The following is a 22,697-nucleotide window of genomic DNA, read 5'->3' as shown; positions in this document are numbered from 1 at the left end:
TGTTTCTTCACTCTTGTGAATGTACTCCTCCACTCCCAATGATTCAATATGATCACTGGTGCCTGTACTGCCACCCAACTCAATCACCAACTCTTCAGATTTTTCCACCAACTCCTCTAATTTTTTTGACATTGATCAGTTGCAGGTAAGCTAGTTTTAGGAAGTTAAATAAAATATACTCAAGATGCAGATGTAGAGACAATCAAAATCCATCATAAGGCCACAAAATTTTTTGAAGCCCAAATAATTTCTTTCCATGGAACATGTGAATTGTCCCTTTCTTTCCATAATCACATGTCACCAACTATTAATGTAGTAGGGTATGAGAGAGGTTTCATTATTATCTATTACAGTCATTTTTTTGAATCTAAGAAAATTCATTACCTTCATCCTTTTGGGAAAACAAATAACGTTTATGGCAAGGAGATCATAAAAGTGTATCTACATATAATCTTTCCATACGTAAACTTTATGAGACCTTTTTCTTTCCCACCCATGAGAAAACTTGAAGACATGTCACTTGGTGTGATGATTCATATGATAGTGTTAGGGGTAAAAGCACAAACCTATGTCACCTTTTATAAAGAAATGAGATATTAGAATGTGATAGTTCAACATTAATGACAAAAAAAATGATATTTGTGTTTAAAATAGGAAGATGATTTAAACTGATGAAATGTGTAGAATTGAATGAATTTTATGCCTATAATTTTTATAATTTTTTTTAGTAAGAATTTATTCATTTTATTTTATTTTGAAGTCTTTTTTTTAATTGTAAAAAATATATGGTGTAGTTCCCATCAAACAAGTATATGCAAATCATCTTTTTTTGTTCTGATTTGAAAATGTCTTATAGATGACATGTATAGCTAGTGAATTAAAAAAAGAAATAATTATTTTTTATGTGTATTTTCTTTGTTATAAGTACTCAAGTTTGACCTTATCAAAATCCAACAGTTTTTTCCTCCCATCAAAACTTCCCTATCAAATCTATACATTCTTGAAAAACAATTACATATTCATGAAGAGGATTGTATCCTCTAGAGATAAATATAAATTTTTAATTTTTTTGATATAATTTACTATTTTTTTTCTTTTTTGAGGGAGCATCTTCTAGAATGTTGAAATATTGACTTATAATATTTTGAGATTATAACATATTATAACTAATCAAAACACTCAAAAATTTATATAATGATGATATTGAATCTGAGATCTGTATTTAAGGGTATTTTTAGTTCTTGAAAACAATTGAGTTTTGATAGAGAAATGAGATTTGACCAAAACAAGTTTATTCTCATGAGAGATGGATTCGTGTTGAATCACTACTCATGAAACATGGGTCAATGAGTTTGACTCAAAATCACACAGTTAAATCCTGATATTCACATCACAATTTGACTTGTTGTGGAAATTATCTCATACTTATCAATTGATGAGCTTAAGGGGCTTTCTAATAAATGGTTCATAAGGCACAACACTTGGTGAAGGTTTTGCAAATGGGGTTGCAAGCTTTGGGTTTAACTATGGAGGAAACTCTGTAGTTAAGCGCGCTCAGGCTAGAGTAGTACTGGGATGGGTGACCTCCCGGGAAGTCCCAGTGCTTCACCCCTGTGAGCATCGCCTAGATCCAATGAGTGCTAAGTGTTCCATTTATTCTCATGAGAGATGGATTCGTGTTGAATCACTACTCATGAAACACGGGTCAATGAGTTTGACTCAAAATCACACAGTTAAATCCTGATATTCACATCACAAATGTGACACTGTCAAACCACTATCCCATTTATTTTGGCATTTCTTGGCAAACAGCTATCCCCAAGGTGGCCAAGTCTCAATTCTTCCTCAACACGTCTATGTTGTTGCATGCTTCCACCATCTCCCACATCCAACATGTCTGGAACTTAGAGCCACATCCGCATTCCCATCGAGGTTGGATTCAATGGTGGAATGATGCCATTACCAGAACTGCTCATTTTTTGTGCATCTACAGGTGTCAACTGGCTATCTTCAGAAAACGGTCTTATGAAGCCAACACCCTTGCCCTCAAAAAAGCCTCTGAAGCTCTCACCTTCAACCCCTTTGATGTGGAGTTACAAATTCAACTTGCCAAGCTTTGCCATGATAAGCAAATTGCTGATAACTATGATGCCCGAGGAGCCCAAATCAAAGCCTCTCTCCATTGGTTGGAGGTTGGCGACAAAGCCTCGAAGGAATTCTTCCAGGCTCTCTGAGCCCGTCATACCAATGTTGGGATTAAAAAGATAAAATAGGGAACTGATGTTCTTTCTAGTCTGCCTGACATCCTACAAGCTTTTGTTCTTCACTATGAGAACATGTTTGCTTCATAGGGAAATTCGATTGCTTAGGAGGAGGCTCTCAGAAAGTGTATTGCTGTTACTCCAAACTGCCTCGCGGTTGAGCAACGCGCTTTCTATGAGCAAGTTATTTCCCTCCAAGACCTTAAAGAGGCAGTTTACTCCATGGCGGATGACAAATCGCCTGGGTGTGATGGATTTTTCTGTGAATTTTACAAACATCTTTGGGATAAAATTGGTCCTGATCTGCACAAAGTCTATCTTGAAGCATATCATTCTAAAAGCCTAGGAGCGATCATAAATAAAGGCAATATTAAATTTATACCTAAAGCTGGTGATTTTGAGGACATATGCAACTGGAGGCCCATGACCCTCCTGAATGTGTCTTATAAGATCATTGCGAAGGCGCTCTCTCTCAAAATCTGCCATATGCTACCTTTAATTGTGCGGCCTAAACAAACTGGCTTCATCAAATCTAGATATATTCTTGACAACATCATTGCTGTCTGGGAAAGTATGGAATGGGCCTGTAAGTCCAAGCAGCAAGCTATCTTTTTAAAGATAGATTTTGCTAAAGCCTATGATCGCATTGAATGGCCTTTCATTTTGGCTATGCTTCAGGCTCTGGGTTTTGGTCCTAATTTCATTCAGTCCATGGAGATGCTCTTTGGTGACGCTAATGCTTGCATCACCATCAATAATTCGTAATCTGAAGCTTTTGGGCTTTTTCGCTCCATCAAACAAGGTTGTCTGCTAGCTCCAATGCTTTATGTCCTTGTTGTTGAAGGTTTTGGTTATTTACTTGCTCACTCTGTGTCTTCAGGACTGGTCCGTGGCATTTCCTTGCCTAATTCTTCCTCCCAGTTAGTCAATGGTCATTTTGCTGATGATTCTTTTCTTACTCTTCTTGAAGATGAAGAAAACATTAAAAATGCTTTAAATTTTTTGGACACTTTTTGTCAAGCCTCTAGCTCTACCATTCAATGGCATAAAACGCTCTATTACCGCCAGTGTTTCTTGCTAGCTCCACCTTGGCTTAGCCAGTTTCAATGGAAATAGGTTACTCATGGAGAAATCTTTCGCTTTTTTGGCATTCCCTTTGCTTTCCAGGCTTCCCCTGTGGAACATTGTAATGTTGTGCTTGCAAAGATTAGCAAAAAGCTTGATTATTGGATCACTAAGCCGCTTTCTCTTGCTGGTAAATTCCAGATTTGTTCTAAGATTCTGGCTACCACCCATGTGTACTATTCTTCCTGTTGGGCTCCCTCCAAAGCTTCCTATCTCAAGCTAGAACATTTTCTCAGAGATTTTCTTTGGGCCTTTGGTTTTGGCCATCGTGGTTTTCACAGAGTTGCTTGGGATTTCTGTTGTCTCCCAAAGGAATCTGGGGGTCTCGGCCTACTTTCCACTCGAAAGTAGGGCCTTTCCCTCTGTGCTAAATGGATTATCAGAGCTATTTCTGGAGATGAAACCTGGAAGATACTAGTAAGGCATTGCATTTCTTCTAGCTTCCCTGTTAACAGACCAGCGTGGAAGGGGATTGGTTTCCAGACCCTTCTCACTATGCATGAACCAATGGTCATACAGGGCTCTTTTGTTATAAAGAGCATCTAGAAAGCCTGGGAAGCTATTAAACCTTGGCTTCATTGGGCTGGTGATGAGTTTCACAATGGGCTATCCTTAAATCAACAGAACATTTGGTGGTCTCCCCTGTTTTCCATCCAGGGCACTCCTCTTGCCAAGACTCAAGGTGCCAGTGCTCTGCATTTCTTTAAACGTGGCATCTGCACTACCAAGGATATTTTTTCAAGAGTCACCATGAATTTTAGGTCATGGGAGGATATGCAAGTTCAGTACCGCCTTGTTAGTTATAATTGCCAAACTTTTGACCTTCTGTTATCTTCCATCCCTGTGTACTTAGTTCATAAAGTGGGGATTTACTCTGTTCGTCCTTGGTGGCATGATTGGAAGTGGTATCCTGCCACTCCATTTACCAGTTATAAGCCCAACATGGGGTACAGATGGCTTTCACCCCACATTCCAATGGTGGACACGCTTAATCAACGGTGGCATTTGCAATCTTCACTTTCTCAATGGAGAAAACATTTCGACATCATTTGGAGTGCCATTATTGAACCTAAGATTGCCCACTTTTCTTGGTGCCTTGCCTTCCAAGGTCTTCCCCTGGGGCCTTGGCTCAAGCACATTAGGGTTCCTGATCCCAGATGCCCCTTCTATGGTCAAGCTGAGTCCTTTTTGCATTTTTTTGGTTTTGCAAGCGTGCTCATAATTATTGGCATTGGATTCATGATTTTTCAAGCCTTTCTGGCTTGAACCTTTTTCATGGTATATGATCCTGTTGGGTGATTCCCCCAGAATTCCTCAGAAGTTCTCCCAAATTTGGCATACCTTCAGGATGGAAATTTTGTTTTCTCTATGGAAAGATAGGAATGCAGTTTTATTCACTCACAGTTTTTTGGATGTTAACGTTGCAATGTACACTAAGGCATGCATTTGTAACAATGTCATTATGCAGATACAGGTGCAAGCTAATAAAGTTTCCCTGGAAGTTGCTCACTTATAGGAATTGTTAAATCATTGGGGCAATGCTCCATGCACCATTGCCAGGGTGCCTCCGGATGCCTCAGCCAATGCCTCTTCGTCTTGCGGTCGCCGTTCCCAACACCAATCCTCTAGCTTCCATTAACACACACCGCGCCCCCAGGATCCCCGCCACCAAAGCCAGTGGGCATGGCAGTTAGAGGCGCCACTCTGCTTCCCCACCGCGTGGTGGTTCTGGCTGGTCCCCGGCTCCTCCCCCTGGGTGGGCTTCTTGCCGGTCCTTAGTTCCTCCCCCTGGATGGGCACACTCTGGCAAGTTTCCTCGGCTGGCCTTGGCAATTTCTCCTCTATGGCTAGACAAGAAGGATGCAGAGATAGCGACTACCCCAGATCCTGCTAATGCTGCTGACGGCTGGACTGTTCCCAGTCCGCCCCACAATCCCACTGATGCATGGGGATTTCATGATAAAGATGATCCTCCCTCTGTTGGCATTGCCTTGGCAGCTTAAAAGTTTTTTTTTTCAATGAATAGTTAATAGTTTCTGGCTGAGGCCATGTTATTTTTTTTGGCTTTGGCTATCTAAACTCATTCGTGGGGTGATCCTATATCCCCTGGCCCTTTTTTGTGAATTGTAATCTTAGTAAATTTTATTAATTGAAAAGGACTATTCATCAAAAAAAAATGATATAACCCGTGCGCTGGGTGCTAATAAAGTTCAAAGAGATTGTAAAGTGGCATACACAAATCATAATTTTATTCAAATAGGAAAATATGAATCATAATATTTTGGAAAGAGTGTTTTCATTGATATTGTTCTAATTGGTAACATTATTGTCACTGTAGTTGTTTGTGTCACCTGGCATTCCTACCCTAAGCGTGGAGGTTGAGGCTCCATCTTTCCTTCCAGCATCTGCGCCACTTGCCCCATACTTGGCCTTAGCTCCTCGTTCTCCTGAATGCATAATAGTGTTACGATGCATGATCTTCTTACCTCTTCCACATCTGCCTCCTCTGCAACATCCTCCTCTACAATATTAATTGTGTTCCCCTGGTAAACTTGGGTTGTAGCCCATGAAGGAAAGTAAATATCATTTGAATCTTGGACGTTCAAGCTGTCTATATTTCTTCGCCTAGAAATGATTTCCAAAAGGGTCATACCAAAATTGTAGACATCTACCTTGGAAGAGATGGGAAGACCATAGATCCATTCTGGAGGTAAGTATCCTCTCGTTCCTCTCGTAGTGATCAGTATGAGACTCAAATCTCTACCCATCAGCTTTGCCAGTCCAAAATTGGCTAATTTGGGTGACATATTACCGTCCAGCAGAATGTTTGCGGGCTTCACATCATTGTGAATGATGCAATCTCTACATTCTTCATGAAGATAAAGTAACCCTCTTGCAGTGCCTAACGCAATCTCCAATCGCATCTTCAGTGGAGTAATCTGTGTTCGCCTTCGGAATAATTTGCGAATAGAATTGAATTCAGGGAGTCATTGGGCATGTAATCATAAACCAATAGCCATCTCATTCCTTCTACACAAAACCCTTGAAGCCTAACCAGATTGACATGGTGTATGTTTCAAGAGAACTAATGTATGCTCAAAATTGCTTCTCATCTTGTCTCGAGCCCTCCATTTTCTTAATGGCCACAAGTGTACCATCTCGTAGAGATCCCTTGAACACTGGGCTGAATCCTCCACTCCCCAACTTTGACTTAAAATTGTTCGTCGCAATCTTCAACTCCTTGTAACTAAACATTCTCAGGAAAGAATATCGGGTATCCACAGGTGACCTCCTCAACCGTAGCCGATGCCTCCACCAAATTACAATTGAACAGATACACAGAGCAAAGGTGAGTGCACCAATAATACCAAACACTATACCGACTCTAATTGGGCTAGAGTGTTTCGTCAAAAGTTTAAAGGCACCCACTCTAATAAAGACATTTGAACTCCTTTTTGATGGAGTAGATCTGCGCATGTTTAGCAAATTGCCAAACTAGATTCGGCAGGGCCCTGAAGGTGGATTGAAGTTGAACACGGTGCACGAACAGTTGCAGAGGCAAAAATTTTGGCAATCTTTCTTTGTAGATGTAACATGCGAGGTTGCCAAATCATCAGGCAAAGTGACACCAAGGTCAATGAATCCGTCAGTGCTACCATTAATGGCATCACATTTTAATGGACTCTTTCAAACACAACCAGTGGAAGCCCAGTCTTGCGAGGGCACTAGCTACAGTGCAACATATTTGTATCGACAGTCGGCTAGCATCATCCTCATACACATGGTCATATGCATAAGCATCAATGAGTACGCTATCTATCTATCCAATCAAATTTGTACTATGCTCTCCAATCAAACTCGTACTGTACTCTACAATTAAAATAAAAATATTGTCAAAACTGACAAATTGCATGGCATAAGTTTTAAGAATTAAAATACAATTGTAAAACCAAAATTTGTATCTAATTTTCAGCATTAACTTTTTTAATTCAACTGCAAAATGTTACCGCCTAATTTGTTTGAAGGTTTGAGACAATTTTCAATGTATGAATTCATTACTCATCTTAAAATTAATTATATGATTTTTTCTCAATATTCTTAACATTGTGAACAATCTCCATATTGAATTTGATGGTGATAATTTTTTTAATGGTCGTTATTATTTTTGGAAAAAAAAAAATTAGGCAAAAGTGGCAAGCCACTGTAATATTTTATTAATCTGACTCAACGAGGTCAACTGGGAAAGAATCAGTGAAGAAAACCTAGCATCAACTCTAATGTATACATAGTTTTAGATATTTTGAACAAATAATTACAAAGGGTGAATCAAGTACCACCAATCAGTATATCTAGAATTGAATATCACCTTCCTTCAAACTGGTATATGTGAGCACGAGCTAGCAAACTTATCTTCCTAAATTAATTTTTTGAGGGCAACATGTTTCTCAATTATGGATAAAGGGTGAAGTGATGAAATCAACAATCCATCACAACCCAAATTCGAAAGAAAATCTGCAACATGGTTTCCTTCCCTATAGGTGTGAGATACAAACATCCAAGCACTCATCTAGGAGCCTCCAAATTTGAATAAGAATATATTTTAACTTCCAAGAGAAGATAGTCCTATGAATATAGGATTTAATAATGACAGAGGAGTCCTCTTCAATATGTAGCAACTAAAAATTACCTTGTTTTGCTAAAATAAGACTAGCTAACAGAGCTTGTGCCTCTACCATGTTATTTTCATTAATAGGCAAAGGGGATACTATAATTGCCACAACATCTCCATCTAAATTTTTGATACATGCACCAAAACCAGAAGGGCCAGGATTACCTCTTGATGCACCATCAAAATTCAATTTCCAATATTGCTCATCTGGTGGCCTCCATCCTTTTTGTTTATGGGATAATGAAGAAGTGGAAGAATTACCAATTTTTCAACCATTTGGAATGAATAAATGTTTCCATCTTTGAATAATCTGAGAGTCCCAAGAAGTAACAACAGGATTAAATTTTGTTTTTTTCAAACTTGAATTTGTCACCTCTGAGATATATCTTTCAATTCCCTCCAAAACAATTTCTAAGGAATGGCTCTCTTTTCTGAAAATGTGTTTGTTATGTTCCCACCAAATAGCTCAAACAACCAATGTTAGGATACATTTCCAAAGGCTTGCAAATAATGATTTGGGATAAAGGACTGACCAAGCTTGAAAAAGATCCCACAAATTATTTGGAGAGGAGTACTATAGTCCAGCTTATTCAAGACAAAACTCCAGCATTGATAAGAAAATAAGCATGAGACAAAAAGATGATCCACTAATTCTTCACACTCATCACAAAAAAACACAATTAAAAGAGGAGGCAATGTGCAATCTAGTCAATCTGTCACTGGTCAAAATCCTATGTTTTAGTGCAAGCCAAGTGAAACAACCTGCCTTTGGAAGTACAATATGATTCCAACAAAATGAAAATGCCCTATAGGTAACTTTATGTGAAACATTTTGTTGCAAAATTTTATAACCCTCTTTTACTAAATAATTGCCACCCTTAGCTAGAGCCCATAAAATCCTATCTTGAGATCCAGAAAATAAAACTTGCCTGGAAGACAAAATATCTTTGAATTGTCTAATTTCCTGAGATGAAAATGGTAAAACCACTGGATCCTTCCAAAACACTTTTCCTAAAAGTTCACAAACATATGCCACATACTGATAAAGTTGAGTACCCCAATGTAGTTTTGACACTTCAATAATATTCAGAGAAATCAAATTATTGGAAAGTGGAATTTGACCATTCCAAGAATCTCTCCAAAAGTTAACTTTAGTACCATCATTAACTTTCCAAGAAACATAATTAACAACAATATTATGAGAAGATGTCATGAAATCCCATATAAATGAACCTTTAGGAGGATCCAAAATAGAGAGGATTCTAGAAGGATCATTATTGTCTAGATACTTTTGTTGCATAATTTTGCACCAAGTGGATTCAGGTTTAGTGTACATTTGCCAAACCAATTTTCCACCAAATGCTTCATTTCTTTTAGTAAGGTCATGCACACCTGCCCCTCCTACTGCTAGAATTTGTGACATGTCTTGTAATGAAATAAGTGAGATCTTATGAGAATCATCCATATTACCTGTCCATAAGAAGCCCTTAATCATTTTCTAAATTTGAACTAGAACTTTGGGGGGAGCTTTAAGAACAGCAAAAAAGTAATTTGGAATTGCAGCGAATATTGATTTAATCAGCAAGACTTTCCCAACCAAGGATAACCATCTGACTTTCCAAGCAGTGATTCTACTTTGAATACATTGAATGACAGAGTCCTAGTAAGATTTATTTGAACCCATAAAGAAAGGGATGCCCAAATAGATAGAAGGTAAGAAATCTTCTAAGAAACCCAATATTTGTTTAATTTTATTAGAAATCACTTTGTTTGTGTTAAAAAAATAGATTTTTGATTTTTGAGCACTAATGGCTTGACTTGACACTGCTGAATATAGATTGAGAACATGAAGAATATGCCTAGCTTTCTGAACATTTGATAATCCAAATAAAATTGTATCATCTGCAAATAGGGAATGTGTTATAGCAATATTTGTACTCGAAATAAGCGTCCCATGCCAATTACTAGGCTTGTGTTGATGTGAAATGGTCCTACTAAAGGCTTCAGCCATAATGATGAAAATAAATGGGGATAGGGGGTCTCCTTGCCTAATCCCTTGAGTATTAGAGAAGAAGCCCGCCGGTTTACCATTTATTAATACTAAAAACAAAGCACATTATTTTTGAAAAATTATTATAATCAATACTTTTAAGTTTTAATGAAGATGCTTCCACAAGTTGAACTTTATTTTTAGAAAACTTCAAATAATTGGTAGTGATTTGGTTAACATCAAATGGTAATTTGTTTGTCCATTATTACGGCTTGTTAGCCACCATGCAAATATAGAGTAGATATGATTAACTTCGAGAATTTATATTTGTATTATTTATTTTAAAAGATGAGGCTATAGATTAGGTTGTTTTTTCAAGAAAGAAAGAGGTAATTACAAATAGTAGATGATATATTACCAAAAAATAGTTACAAATATGAGTTAACTAAATTATATTTTTTAAACTTTCATTTATGAACTGTTTCTAATTTTGATTATTTTGACATTGATTTGTATAATTATAAATTAAATATATTATTATTTAAATGTTAAGATATTCAAACAATTTTGACATAATATTATTGATTTTTTTTAGTTGATATGTATTTTGACATAATAAGTTGTCTAATAAACAATTTTTATATTAAAGAAAAATCTGGTGATAAATTGATATCTATTATTCTAATATGTATTTTGATATAATAATATCCTTAGAATACATAACTAACTCATCTTGATTTTCTAAAATTATATAGTGTAATAGTATCAATCTTCCTTTAAAATATTTAATCATTTCTAATCTTTTGTATCAAATAATTTTTAAAAAAATAAAAATATTATAAATAATTTTAAAACTATAATGACAAATACACACCACTTGCTCTATTTATAATTTTTTTATGTAATTTTTATAAATTTTAAGTGAATTTACTTCACACACACACACACACACACACACACACACACACACACACAAGTTAAATAGCAGTAATTATGTAATTAAACTATAAGAAAAATTCTTTAATAAAATTTAACACCTAAATATGTAATAAAATCATGATATATTATAAGTAAGATATATCACATTACCATATTATAAAATGATTGGGGCAACTAGTTGAAAGCAACTAACAAAGTAAAACTAATAAAATTTACATCAAATTCAAAATGATTAACATTATCAAATTCCACAATCTATTTGTCATGAAATTTTGTTTCGATTTTGTGTCCATTTTACCATCAACCATCTCATGACACTATGTTATCCATCAATCACTGAGTGTGAGAAACGTTGATGCTAAAAAAATACACAATTGAATTGAGAAGCAAAATTTCATGAAAATTTTATTAAATTGTATATTAAATGAATATGAAACATTGATTACAATTTCAAGTTTTCCAAAAGCAAGAGAGTGTAAAATGAAATATAATCATTTATTGTATAAAAATATTTTGTAAAGATTAGTTTACATATATTTATATTATCTTTAAAATTATTCCACTCAAAAATTAACATAGACATATCATCAAAGTTAGAATTAAGCTAAAAAATATGAAAATATAATAATTCATTGTCATTAAATAGAGAAAATAGTTTTTTAAATAAATTTTTTTAAATGATCTAAAATATAAAAAATATGCAAAAGAAAAAATATATAAAAGTTAATATAAAATTATGAAAAATGCAACAATAAAATTTTTAAATTTATTTAAATAATTAGAAATCATTAAAATACTAAAAATTAATTTGATAATTCTTAAAACAATTTATTTCCTATTAAACTCATCATTAATATTAAACATCATACATTTAAATTTTATTTAAATAAAATTTAATACATATTAATATCTATACCGTGCAGTTCAGTTTAGTTCTGACAATATTTGTATGCATGCGCTGGAAAACTCAATAACTGCACAAGATAGTACGCAAAGTCAATCACTGCACAAGACAGTACGAATATGATTGAGTGCATAAATAGGTATCCGTCGATGCTTATGTCTATGCCTATGTATACAGGCAATGGCTACCCAGGCAGGAGGATCGACTGCCTCGGGTATGCCCCCGCCATGCCCCATCGTTATGCCATCCCCATCATGCCGGATCCATCCGGCCTCTTACGTGCGGGCGTTGTACCCGGTCTCCTTCGTAACTACATCAGCTAAAGTCTAATTGTACTAAGTGTCTGTCATGTCAAGACTGAACGGAAAAATAAATCCGTTGATTAAATAAACTCTATAATAATACGACGAATGAGGATGATAAAAATGAAGTATTTTTTTTAAGTTTGAAAGGTTTAAACAGAGTCCCTCTTTGTACGATATGTATTTTAATTTGTTACTTTATAACTATTTTTTTAATCGCTTTGTTAGTTTAGTTATATTATTAGGAACATAATATATAAATTATTTTAAAATGTATTATATAATTATATTAATATAATTTTTCAATTTTAAAATCTTTGATTTGTAGAATCATTAAGAATCTTTTTATTTTACTATATTTGTAACACTTTTGAGTAATTTGTTTAAACAAAATTGATCACTCTTTTCAAATAATGGTTTTTTCATATCTATCTTTTATCTTTATTGTTTAAAACATTTTATTTTTAAAGGAGCAAACCTAACTAATTAGTTTTAAATAAAGGGGTTTAGATATTTGTTGTTTATTTTCAATGTAAGTTACTTATGAAATGGACAGTTTTATGAAATAGACTTATGTTAATATGTATCTTTATATACTTTTGTTCCATCAACCTTTTTAGCCATAGTTGAGGGAGGTTGGTGAAACTTAAGTTTTTAAAAGGACCATTATTTTTCAATTATATTTTTATATTATCATTAATCTATAAATTTCATTTTAAATTTACAAATTCTTGTCTTGGGAATTAATCACACATCATTTTGTAATTTTAAAAGAGATAGATATTAAGAAGAATGTTTTCAATTTTATAATTTTGTTTGCATAATTTTCCCAATGAAAATATATAGATAGTTTATATATTAGGGATGTGCTTTAATTTTCAAAATTTATATATCTTGATAAATTCCAAAAGTTGTTTCTAAATTTCCAATATTTTGTACTAATATTCAATTAAATTGAGTGCTCAAGTGCTAATTCACATTTTAATGAAAGTAACAATAATTTTTTTACATGAAAATGGTAATATGTATCTCTTTTATTAATGTGAGCCAGTATGAAACTTAAATACAAGCTCTAAAATATATAAAATAAATGTAAGACATAAGTATTTTAATGTTAATTATGTGAGCTATTATTAATATTTACATAAGTTTCTAAAAGAAAAAATTATAATAATGTAATTTATAAGTACATTTTTAAAAAATATTTAAAATCTAAAATAATAAAAATAATTTTATAGCATTTTAACTGATTTATGTGAAATCATTTTTTTCCTTTTTGAACAATAGTCAAATATACACGATAACTAGAAGGCCTTACAATCTAATGACACCATCCTTTTGAAACTCGCAAATTCTTTGGCCCCACAGTATCCACATCTCTTTCTGTCATTATGTCACTTTGGTTAAACTTAGCAGATCTTCCTTTAGAGACTATATGACAATCCTCGATCTAATATGCATTTGATGGCTCTCATTCAAGCATTCAAACTACTATATTTCTACAGCCCAACTAGATGCGTGTCATAACCTCATTTTTTCACACAACTTAAAAACCTTGCACTTTTCTTTAGCGACAAAGCGATGACCTTTGATTAGCTTTTGATCTAATGTTTGCAAAATTAGTTTGCATCAAGTATCCACCATAGGCACAATATAATGAGTAATCAAAATCAAAGGACCTATCATGATTAATTCATGATGAGGGGGACCTGCCTCTAGTACTGATGGCACAGAGACTAGAGATGTATGAAAGATCATGTGTGATGTTGGTGAGTCGGCAGTTGGCATGGTTCCTGCTAGTAATACTACTCCCTTGGTGATATCTTCAAAGGTAGTAGTCAGTACCAACATGGTTAATGATCAATTGCAGTTAGTTTCATTTGGATTGCAGTCTAAGCCACTGACTGAGATTGGCACATTCTATCAACATTACATTGTGAGGTATGCTCATCAATTCACCTTTGATGACCATGTTGATGAGATGATGATACAAAAATGTATTTTGGTTCCTAATGCTTATCATCAGTTATGGGATAGTTTGATGCCTCGAGATGAGAGTTGTGACAGGCACGACATGGAAATAGGTTTTGCAGTTGACAACTTGATAATACATGACTTAGAGAAGGAGTTTTGGAGTGATGCTTCAACGGGTGTTGTTATTGATTCTACTCCTTTGGCTATGACATCTCTTGACTTATCTGGTGATCAGTCACAGTGGGTTGTATCACTTGTTCATGGTGAGCTGTTGATTGAGTTTGGTTTTTTTTATCAACATTATATTGCAAGGTATGTACATCCTAGATTACCCAAAGGATAGATTACTATCTTATCATAGTTATAAAGTAACAAGGATAGATTACCTAAAGGACCAAGCAAAAAATTGCAGATGAAATGCTCAACCGGAAACAACAAACTCTTACAAAATACACACCCGAAAAACCACAAATCTGCACTGTTTAGCACAAAGGCAAACTCTGCATGAGCATGCACATAGAATGGCTTCAAAATCCCATCCTTAACCTTCCTAAAAACTTGCAAACTCCCATTCTTGGGTCTTCTTCTCCATAGGTTTGGCAGCCTCTGAAGAATAACAAGAAATGAGCAAAAATCAAGTTCTGGAATGAGCCCAAAATGCCTCCAAACCCCTTAAAAGAGGGCATAGCCCTAACTCACGTCCAAGAGGGGTTAATAAAACATATTTTAATAATAATTTTCATTTATTAGTCCATTAGCTTCCAAATATTATCCCCTTTTTTCGAAACTTCACCTTTTTGGGCCTGCCTGCCTTAGGAAAGATTATTATTTTTAATTATTTGAAAAAGGGACATGACAAGTCCTCCCCTCACAAATATTGCTTGTCCTCAAGCAATGGCTAAACAATAAACCAATCAATCCACCTAGATCCCAAATGTAGTCATGAACTATACTACTATCAATTAACACAAGCTCCTGCAATACCCTCTGCAATATAACCAAGAGGAATCCATAACCAAACTGACAATTATAGCTCAACCAAAATCCAAATCCAACACTACCATAGTCAGAAACCCATGAGAAACAAACTCTTAGAACATTAGAACCAAATTAAAGTGGATAAATCAAATTGCCAACATAGTAAATACCATCAACGCATCCCACTGGCCTATATGGAATGTACAATCCAACTCTGCAACAATGGTGAATGCTCCTGAATGAAAATGTACCGTGTATGGAGAATCCACACACTATACAACTCCTACAGTCAACATAACTCTTTAGATCACCGACCACTGTCTCATAACCATAACTCCCATGCACTGAAGATGGTGAAAAGACATTACAAAATAAATAGCAAGAAATGGAACCCAAACCAAATTTTCCTGCCATCAACTCCTCAAAACAAGGATCAAATGCTAACGGATGTACATACCTTGCAATATAATGTTGATAAAAAAAACCAAACTCAATCAACAGCTCACCATGAACAAGTGATACAACCCACTGTGACTGATCACTAGCTAAGTCAAGAGATGTCATAGCCAAAGGAGTAGAATCAATAACAACACCCGTTGAAGCATCACTCCAAAACTCCTGCTCTAAGTCATGTATTATCAAGTTGTCAACTGCAAAACCTATTTCCATGTCGTGCCCGTCACAACTCTCATCTCGAGGCATCAAACTATCCCATAACTGATGATAAGCATTAGGAACCAAAATACATTTTTGTATCATCATCTCATCAACATGGTCATCAAAGGTGAATTGATGAGCATACCTCACAATGTAATGTTGATAGAATGTGCCAATCTCAGTTAGTGGCTCAGACTGCAATCCAAATGAAACTAACTGCAATTGATCATTAACCATGTTGGTACTGACTACTACCTTTGAAGATATCACCAAGGGAGTAGTATTACTAGCAGGAACCATGCCAACTGCCGACTCACCAACATCACACATGATCTTTGATACATCTCTAGTCTCCGTGCCATCAGTACTAGAGGCAGGTCCCCCTCATCATGAATTAATCATGGTAGGTCCTTTGATTTTGATTACTCATTATATTGTGCCTATGGTGGATACTTGATGCAAACTAATTTTGCAAACATTAGATCAAAAGCTAATCAAAGGTCATCGCTTTGTCGCTAAAGAAAAGTGCAAGGTTTTTAAGTTGTGTGAAAAAATGAGGTTATGACACACATCTAGTTGGGCCGTAGAAATATAGTAGTTTGAATGCTTGAATGAGAGCCATCAAATGCATATTAGATCAAGGATTGTCATATAGTCTCTAAAGGAAGATCTGCTAAGTTTAACCAAAGTGACATAATGACAGAAAGAGATGTGGATACTGTGGGGCCAAAGAATTTGCGAGTTTCAAAAGGATGGTGTCATCAGAGGTTAAGAAGTGTCACAGTTTGATTGGATTATAGCTGGGGGTAGGAAGGCTTTTAAGATGTATTTAAGTCATTGATCAGGTTGAGGATCAATGAATTTTGCATCGTCACTATGAGGAAGTGCTCAATTTTTAACCAATACGACAAAGTGAGGTTACGACACATGTCTTGGTGGGCCTTACCCTATAGTGGAGGTGTTATCTTTCATACCATTTGACAAAGTGCAAGGCAGGAGAATCCCCAAAGGAGATGTCCCAGCCCCTAGAAAATAACCACAAAGTCAAATATACATAATAACATAGAGATTTAGATCAACACAATGTCAATTCTCATAATACAATTTTCATTCAACATGCCCGATTGTAAGGCCTTCTAGTTATCGTGTATATTTGACTATTGTTCAAAAAGGAAAAAAATGATTTCACATAAATCAGTTAAAATGCTATAAAATTATTTTTATTATTTTAGATTTTAAATTTTTTTTTAAATGTACTTATAAATTACATTATTATAATTTTTTCTTTTAGAAACTTATGTAAATATTAATAATAGCTCACATAATTAACATTAAAATACTTATGTCTTACATTTATTTTATATATTTTAGAGCTTGTATTTAAGTTTCATACTAGCTCACATTAATAAAAGAGATACATATTACCATTTTCATGTAAAAAAATTATTGTTACTTTCATTAAAATGTGAATTAGCACTTGAGCACTCAATTTAATTGAATATTAGTACAAAATATTGGAAATTTAGAAACAACTTTTGGAATTTATCAAGATATATAAATTTTGAAAATTAAAGCACATCCCTAATATATAAACTATCTATATATTTTCATTGGGAAAATTATGCAAACAAAATTATAAAATTGAAAACATTCTTCTTAATATCTATCTCTTTTAAAATTACAAAATGATGTGTGATTAATTCCCAAGACAAGAATTTGTAAATTTAAAATGAAATTTATAGATTAATGATAATATAAAAATATAATTGAAAAATAATGCTCCTTTTAAAAACTTAAGTTTCACCAACCGCCCTCAACTATGGCTAAAAAGGTTGATGGAACAAAAGTATATAAAGATACATATTAACATAAGTCTATTTCATAAAATTGTCCATTTCATAAGTAACTTACATTGAAAATAAACAACAAATATCTAAACCCCTTTATTTAAAACTAGTTAGTTAGGTTTGCTCCTTTAAAAATAAAATGTTTTAAACAATAAAGATAAAAGATAGATATGAAAAAACCATTATTTGAAAAGAGTGATAAATTTTGTTTAAACAAATTATTCAAAAGTGTTACAAATATAGTAACATAAAAAGATTCTTAATGATTCTACAAATCAAAGATTTTAAAATTGAAAAATTATATTAATATAATTATATAATACATTTTAAAATAATTTATATATTATGTTCCTAATAATATAACTAAACTAACAAAGCGATAAAAAAAAATAGTTATAAAGTAACAAATTAAAATACATATCGTACAAAGAGGGACTCTGTTTAAACCTTTCAAACTTAAAAAAAATACTTCATTTTTATCGTCCAAATTCTTCGTATTATTATAGAGTTTATTTAATCAACAGATTTATTTTTCCGTTCAGTCTTGACATGACAGACACTCAGTACGATTAGACTTTAGCTGACGTAGTTACGAAGGAGACCGGGTACAGCGCCCGCACGTAAGAGGCCGGATGGATCCGGCATGATGGGGATGGCATAACGATGGGGCATGGCGGGGGCATACCCGAGGCAGTCAATCCTCCTGCCTGGGTAGCCGTTGCCATGTATACATGGAGGATGTCATCTGGCCAGTGCGAATATGTTGCACCGTAGTCGGTGCCTCTTGCGAGAGCCAGGTGCAATTGTCTGTTGGTTCAAAGCCTTCGACGCAGCTGCAGAGCTGAAGATTACTGGAGTCGCAGATTTCCTAGGCACCATAGGGACCATACACGTCACATCCATCTCTGGGTACGGACCAGAACATGCTCCACTTACTCCCAACGAATGCATACACTCGCACTTGTCCGAACTTAGTCAAGACGAGGCGTATTAGCGCATTAAAAGGAGGAATCAATTCATAACTTTCAAAAAACCCCGAGCTATTACTAATAACGCTGACATTGATCTGACGTTTGTCTGCAATTTCTGGAACTCCGCTGTACATTGTGCCCTCCCAAATGGCAATGGCTGGCTGGGTATGTCGTCTGTCTTCCTTCCGTCTCTCCATTCCGACATTCTTGCTTCTTCACATATCACAACAATCAATGCACGGACCCCGTGGCAGAGTACTGACACAAACCACTTGAGACTGGCATTCATTGCACTTTGTAACTCTCTCTCTTTAGTATATTATTCTTCTTGTCTAAGGTTATTCAGCACCACTTCTTTGTTTTCTGATTATTTCTTGATTCTGTAGATGCAATGTAATGTTCTAATACAATTGTGACTCTATATGAATGAGTTTTAAATATAATCTACAAAGCAAAAATATTCATAACTCTTGATCCTTTTCAGTTAACTGATATATAAGACTATCAAATTATGATTCCAGTGATGGCTTGATTTGATTAGTGTTTCTTTTGATACTTATTTCTCCAGCTTATGCAATGAATATGGTAAATTTGTGATCCTTAATGTAATCACTGACAAAATCAATCACTATAGTGATCTTCCCTAAGCACAAATTTTGTAAAAAAATTTTAATTCAAAACCCAATATGAAGTCAAGATTATAGTAAGAATTCACTATTATTATTCTTAATGAAGCTTTTTATTGGTTCACTTTTATTTGTTAAAAAAACAAAAAATTATCATAACAAGAACCAACGCTAGAACTAACCAAAATAGTTCACTTATTCATTGTTTACTTATTCTATTTCAATCCATTCTTTTTATCTTTATCCATTCGTTGTTATAATATAATAAAGATAAATAATACATTTTTCTACTTCTCTATTAAATAAATAATGAAAATTTAAATTTATTTTAATTTCTTATAGAAAAACTTAACCAAAATATTATATGTTGAACATATAAAATTAAATGAAAACTTTTAATTAATTATATAAAAATTTAATTAAAAAATTCGTGATTGTATTTGATAATATAATATAATACTTCAAACTATGCTTCACATGAAGGCTTAATTTACTCATTCTATCAATAGATTATTCTATCATTTGTAGGAAAATTACATTGTTCTTTTCAAGACACTTCAACAAGCACTTCCTTATCTGAATCTAGAATTTAATATCCGTTATCTAAACCAAGTGTTGTATCACTCAATTTTAGAATCTAGAATTTATAAAGTGCTGCGTATGAGAGTAGCAGTGGGAAAATAACAATTTTTGCCTCCCTGGAACTTGATCCCAACCTAGAGAGTGTTAATCTGGTGTGGCAAGTGGGTAGCTCAGTCAGCAACATGATTCCTAGCATCCACGGTTTTGCTGAGGCCAACAAAAATAGTCTAGAAGAACTTAATCTCCAAGTTGGATCTTCCTCTGCTTCCATTGCTGAATAACCTACACCAGTTGTTAATAATATGAGTATTGCATTTTTTAATCATGGGTTTTTTTGAGACATTAGATTACCAGGGTCTGTATTGTGTTTCTAGATTTTCATATTCATAATTATATGTCATGATTCATCATTACAAGAGAGTTGTGAAAATTTCATCATCATTGGATTTTGTACAATTCACTAAATAGTGAATTGTGGATTATAATCTAAAGGAAAAGAAATATGCAATTCAATTTAACTAATATTTTTCTTTTTTCAATTTAATTTTTCTTCTTATATTTTGAAAATGTTTTAAAACTTCAAGATCTAGCTAAGGAAGAGGAAAGGAAACAGGTTTTTATAGTCCACCACACCAGCTATAGTTTTTGGGTTGACATATGGTGATAGTGATATGGGATTACCTCATTTTCGGGAGATACCTAACTACACTACAAACGAGGCGTACATACCCTGCCCTGCATTGGGATTTGAATTTGTGACCTCTCTTTCAAGAGTACCAGTTCTATATGTATTATAGAGAGAATTCCAATAGAGACAATTTAAAATTTGAGTTTTACTTTGAGTTCAAATTTGTTTAGCCTCTTTTAGCTTTTTCATTATTTCGATAATGAATAATAGATTGCAAATCCAAAATAACCAAGTAAAATACTTGCAAACAATTTGAATCAGAATCAATATTAATCTACTAGATGTTGAATTTTGTGAATATTTAGTATTATGTGAAATTGAACTCTTTCTATAATCTTAATTAAATTCGTAGTGAAGGTGATATAAGAGAGTGCTAGTAAAAAGTGGCTTTTGAAGTTCAAGCCTTGGAAATAACATGAAATATATGTTGCATTCTTGCTATATTCTATAATCTATTATAACAAATTCATTTTCTTTATTTAGTTTGGATTCAAGAGCATTTTCTTTCTATTGATTTCAATTTGGTTTTTTCACATCCCTATAATATTTTTGCTTTAGTTTGCAATGTTATGGGTGGAGATAGGATGAGTCAAACCCAATAAACACGATGACTTCTATAACATCGTGATAAATATCAAACAAACATCAACAATGACCACCAACAAATGTATTATACATATCCAATGTATGGGGTTAATGATTTACATGTGTCATAAGACTTAAATTATTTTTCCTTTTACATTGAGTTAAAATTAAATGTTTGGAAGCCTTTTAGCATGACCTATCTATTATATTACTCGAATATTTTTCCTCACCTTTTAATATATTACCTAACTATATTTTTCTATCCAAAATACAAGCACTAAATACCAATCAATAATTATTTTTTAAGACGTATATTCTTGAGCTTCTAAGGTTGGGTCCCACGGAGGGGGGCTTCATTAAAAATCTATTAGTCCAAGCTTAAAAATTCTAGCTCCTAAATTTAGGGAAGTGTAGTCCATTAATTTTAAATTTGAAGATTAACTAAGAGATTTTAAATTCATGTGTCATAATTGTATTACAAAGATGGCTTTTTAGGATCCATATACCAAATGCCTTGAATTAATTATTTTTTGTCTAAAATCCATATCATTATAAATTTAAAATTAGAATCCATAACATTCCTTTAAATTATATTTGAAAACCAAAATTTTTAAAAATAAATATTGTTTTAAGTTAGTGGAGCTATGTCTAACCCTGAGATCTAAAGACCTAAAAAGTAGGAGCTTCTATTTGGTATGAAAAGATTTTAATACACTGTTAGGGAGATTAAAGGTCTATTTTTTTAAGTAGATGAGGTCTCATGATTTTTTTTGGGCTACAAAACTAATTAGAATATTTTCTTTTAAAATAGAAACCCCATTTTTTAGGTCATAATTTGAGTGGATGAAAGTGAGGTGAGATTCAAACATTGACAAAAAATAATAATTTAATCTCATGTTTTCCCTAAATAAAATTCACATGTATGCTCATCTTATTTTTCCTAAAATATCTCTATAAGTACAACTCCATTTTAAATTATAACACTATAAATCTTAAGTTTATTTTCAATATACAATTTAGAGGACCATTATCTCTGTTAAACTTATTAATTTTTTTAGAAAAATATAAGAATAGTTGCATTTAAATATTCTCCTTAGTTTAAAGTTTTTTTAATATTCTCATTGACCAATGGTTGTAGGAGTCAAGTGTATGAGGAACACATGACTCAAGTTGGAATTAAGGATATAATTGATAATCAAAGTGCAATTTTGTTATGGATAAATGTTTGGTTTATATTACAAGGTATTATATTGCTATTATTATTATTATTTATTTTAATAAAGGCACATGATGTGGTAAGCCAAACTATGCACCCTTAATGGGAGATGTCGTGGGAAGAACAACTAATGTGGAGTTCAAATTCCTCACTATGGTTCCTCTCACTAATTGCAATATAACTTTAAAAATTTGGTGGAATTGCATGGAAAGAAACTAGAAAATAAGGTCAAATGTATTTTAAGGGGTTCAATGTTCCAAATAAAAAAACTCATTTGTGGTATTGTGCGGAAAGAAATTAGAAAATAAAAAAACTAATATTTATTGTTAATAAAATAAAATTATAATTTAAATGTTCATAAGATATAAAAACTAAGGTCAATT

The 22,697-nt window shown here is 33.5% G+C and overlaps 1 pseudogene; it reads right to left on the bottom strand.

Moving 5' to 3' along the window:
- Positions 1–5,076: 5,076 nt before the first annotated feature.
- Positions 5,077–22,697, bottom strand: part of LOC149566918 (G-type lectin S-receptor-like serine/threonine-protein kinase At2g19130) — a 30,119-nt pseudogene continuing 12,498 nt past the window's right edge.

This window comes from Cupressus sempervirens, chromosome 3 (assembly GCF_028749045.1).
Source record: "Cupressus sempervirens isolate cs-2001-9-10 chromosome 3, ASM2874904v1, whole genome shotgun sequence".
Classification (NCBI taxonomy): Eukaryota; Viridiplantae; Streptophyta; class Pinopsida; order Cupressales; family Cupressaceae; genus Cupressus; species Cupressus sempervirens.
The sequence above is the reverse complement of the archived record's forward strand: the minus strand, read 5'-3'. Positions and strand labels throughout refer to the sequence as shown.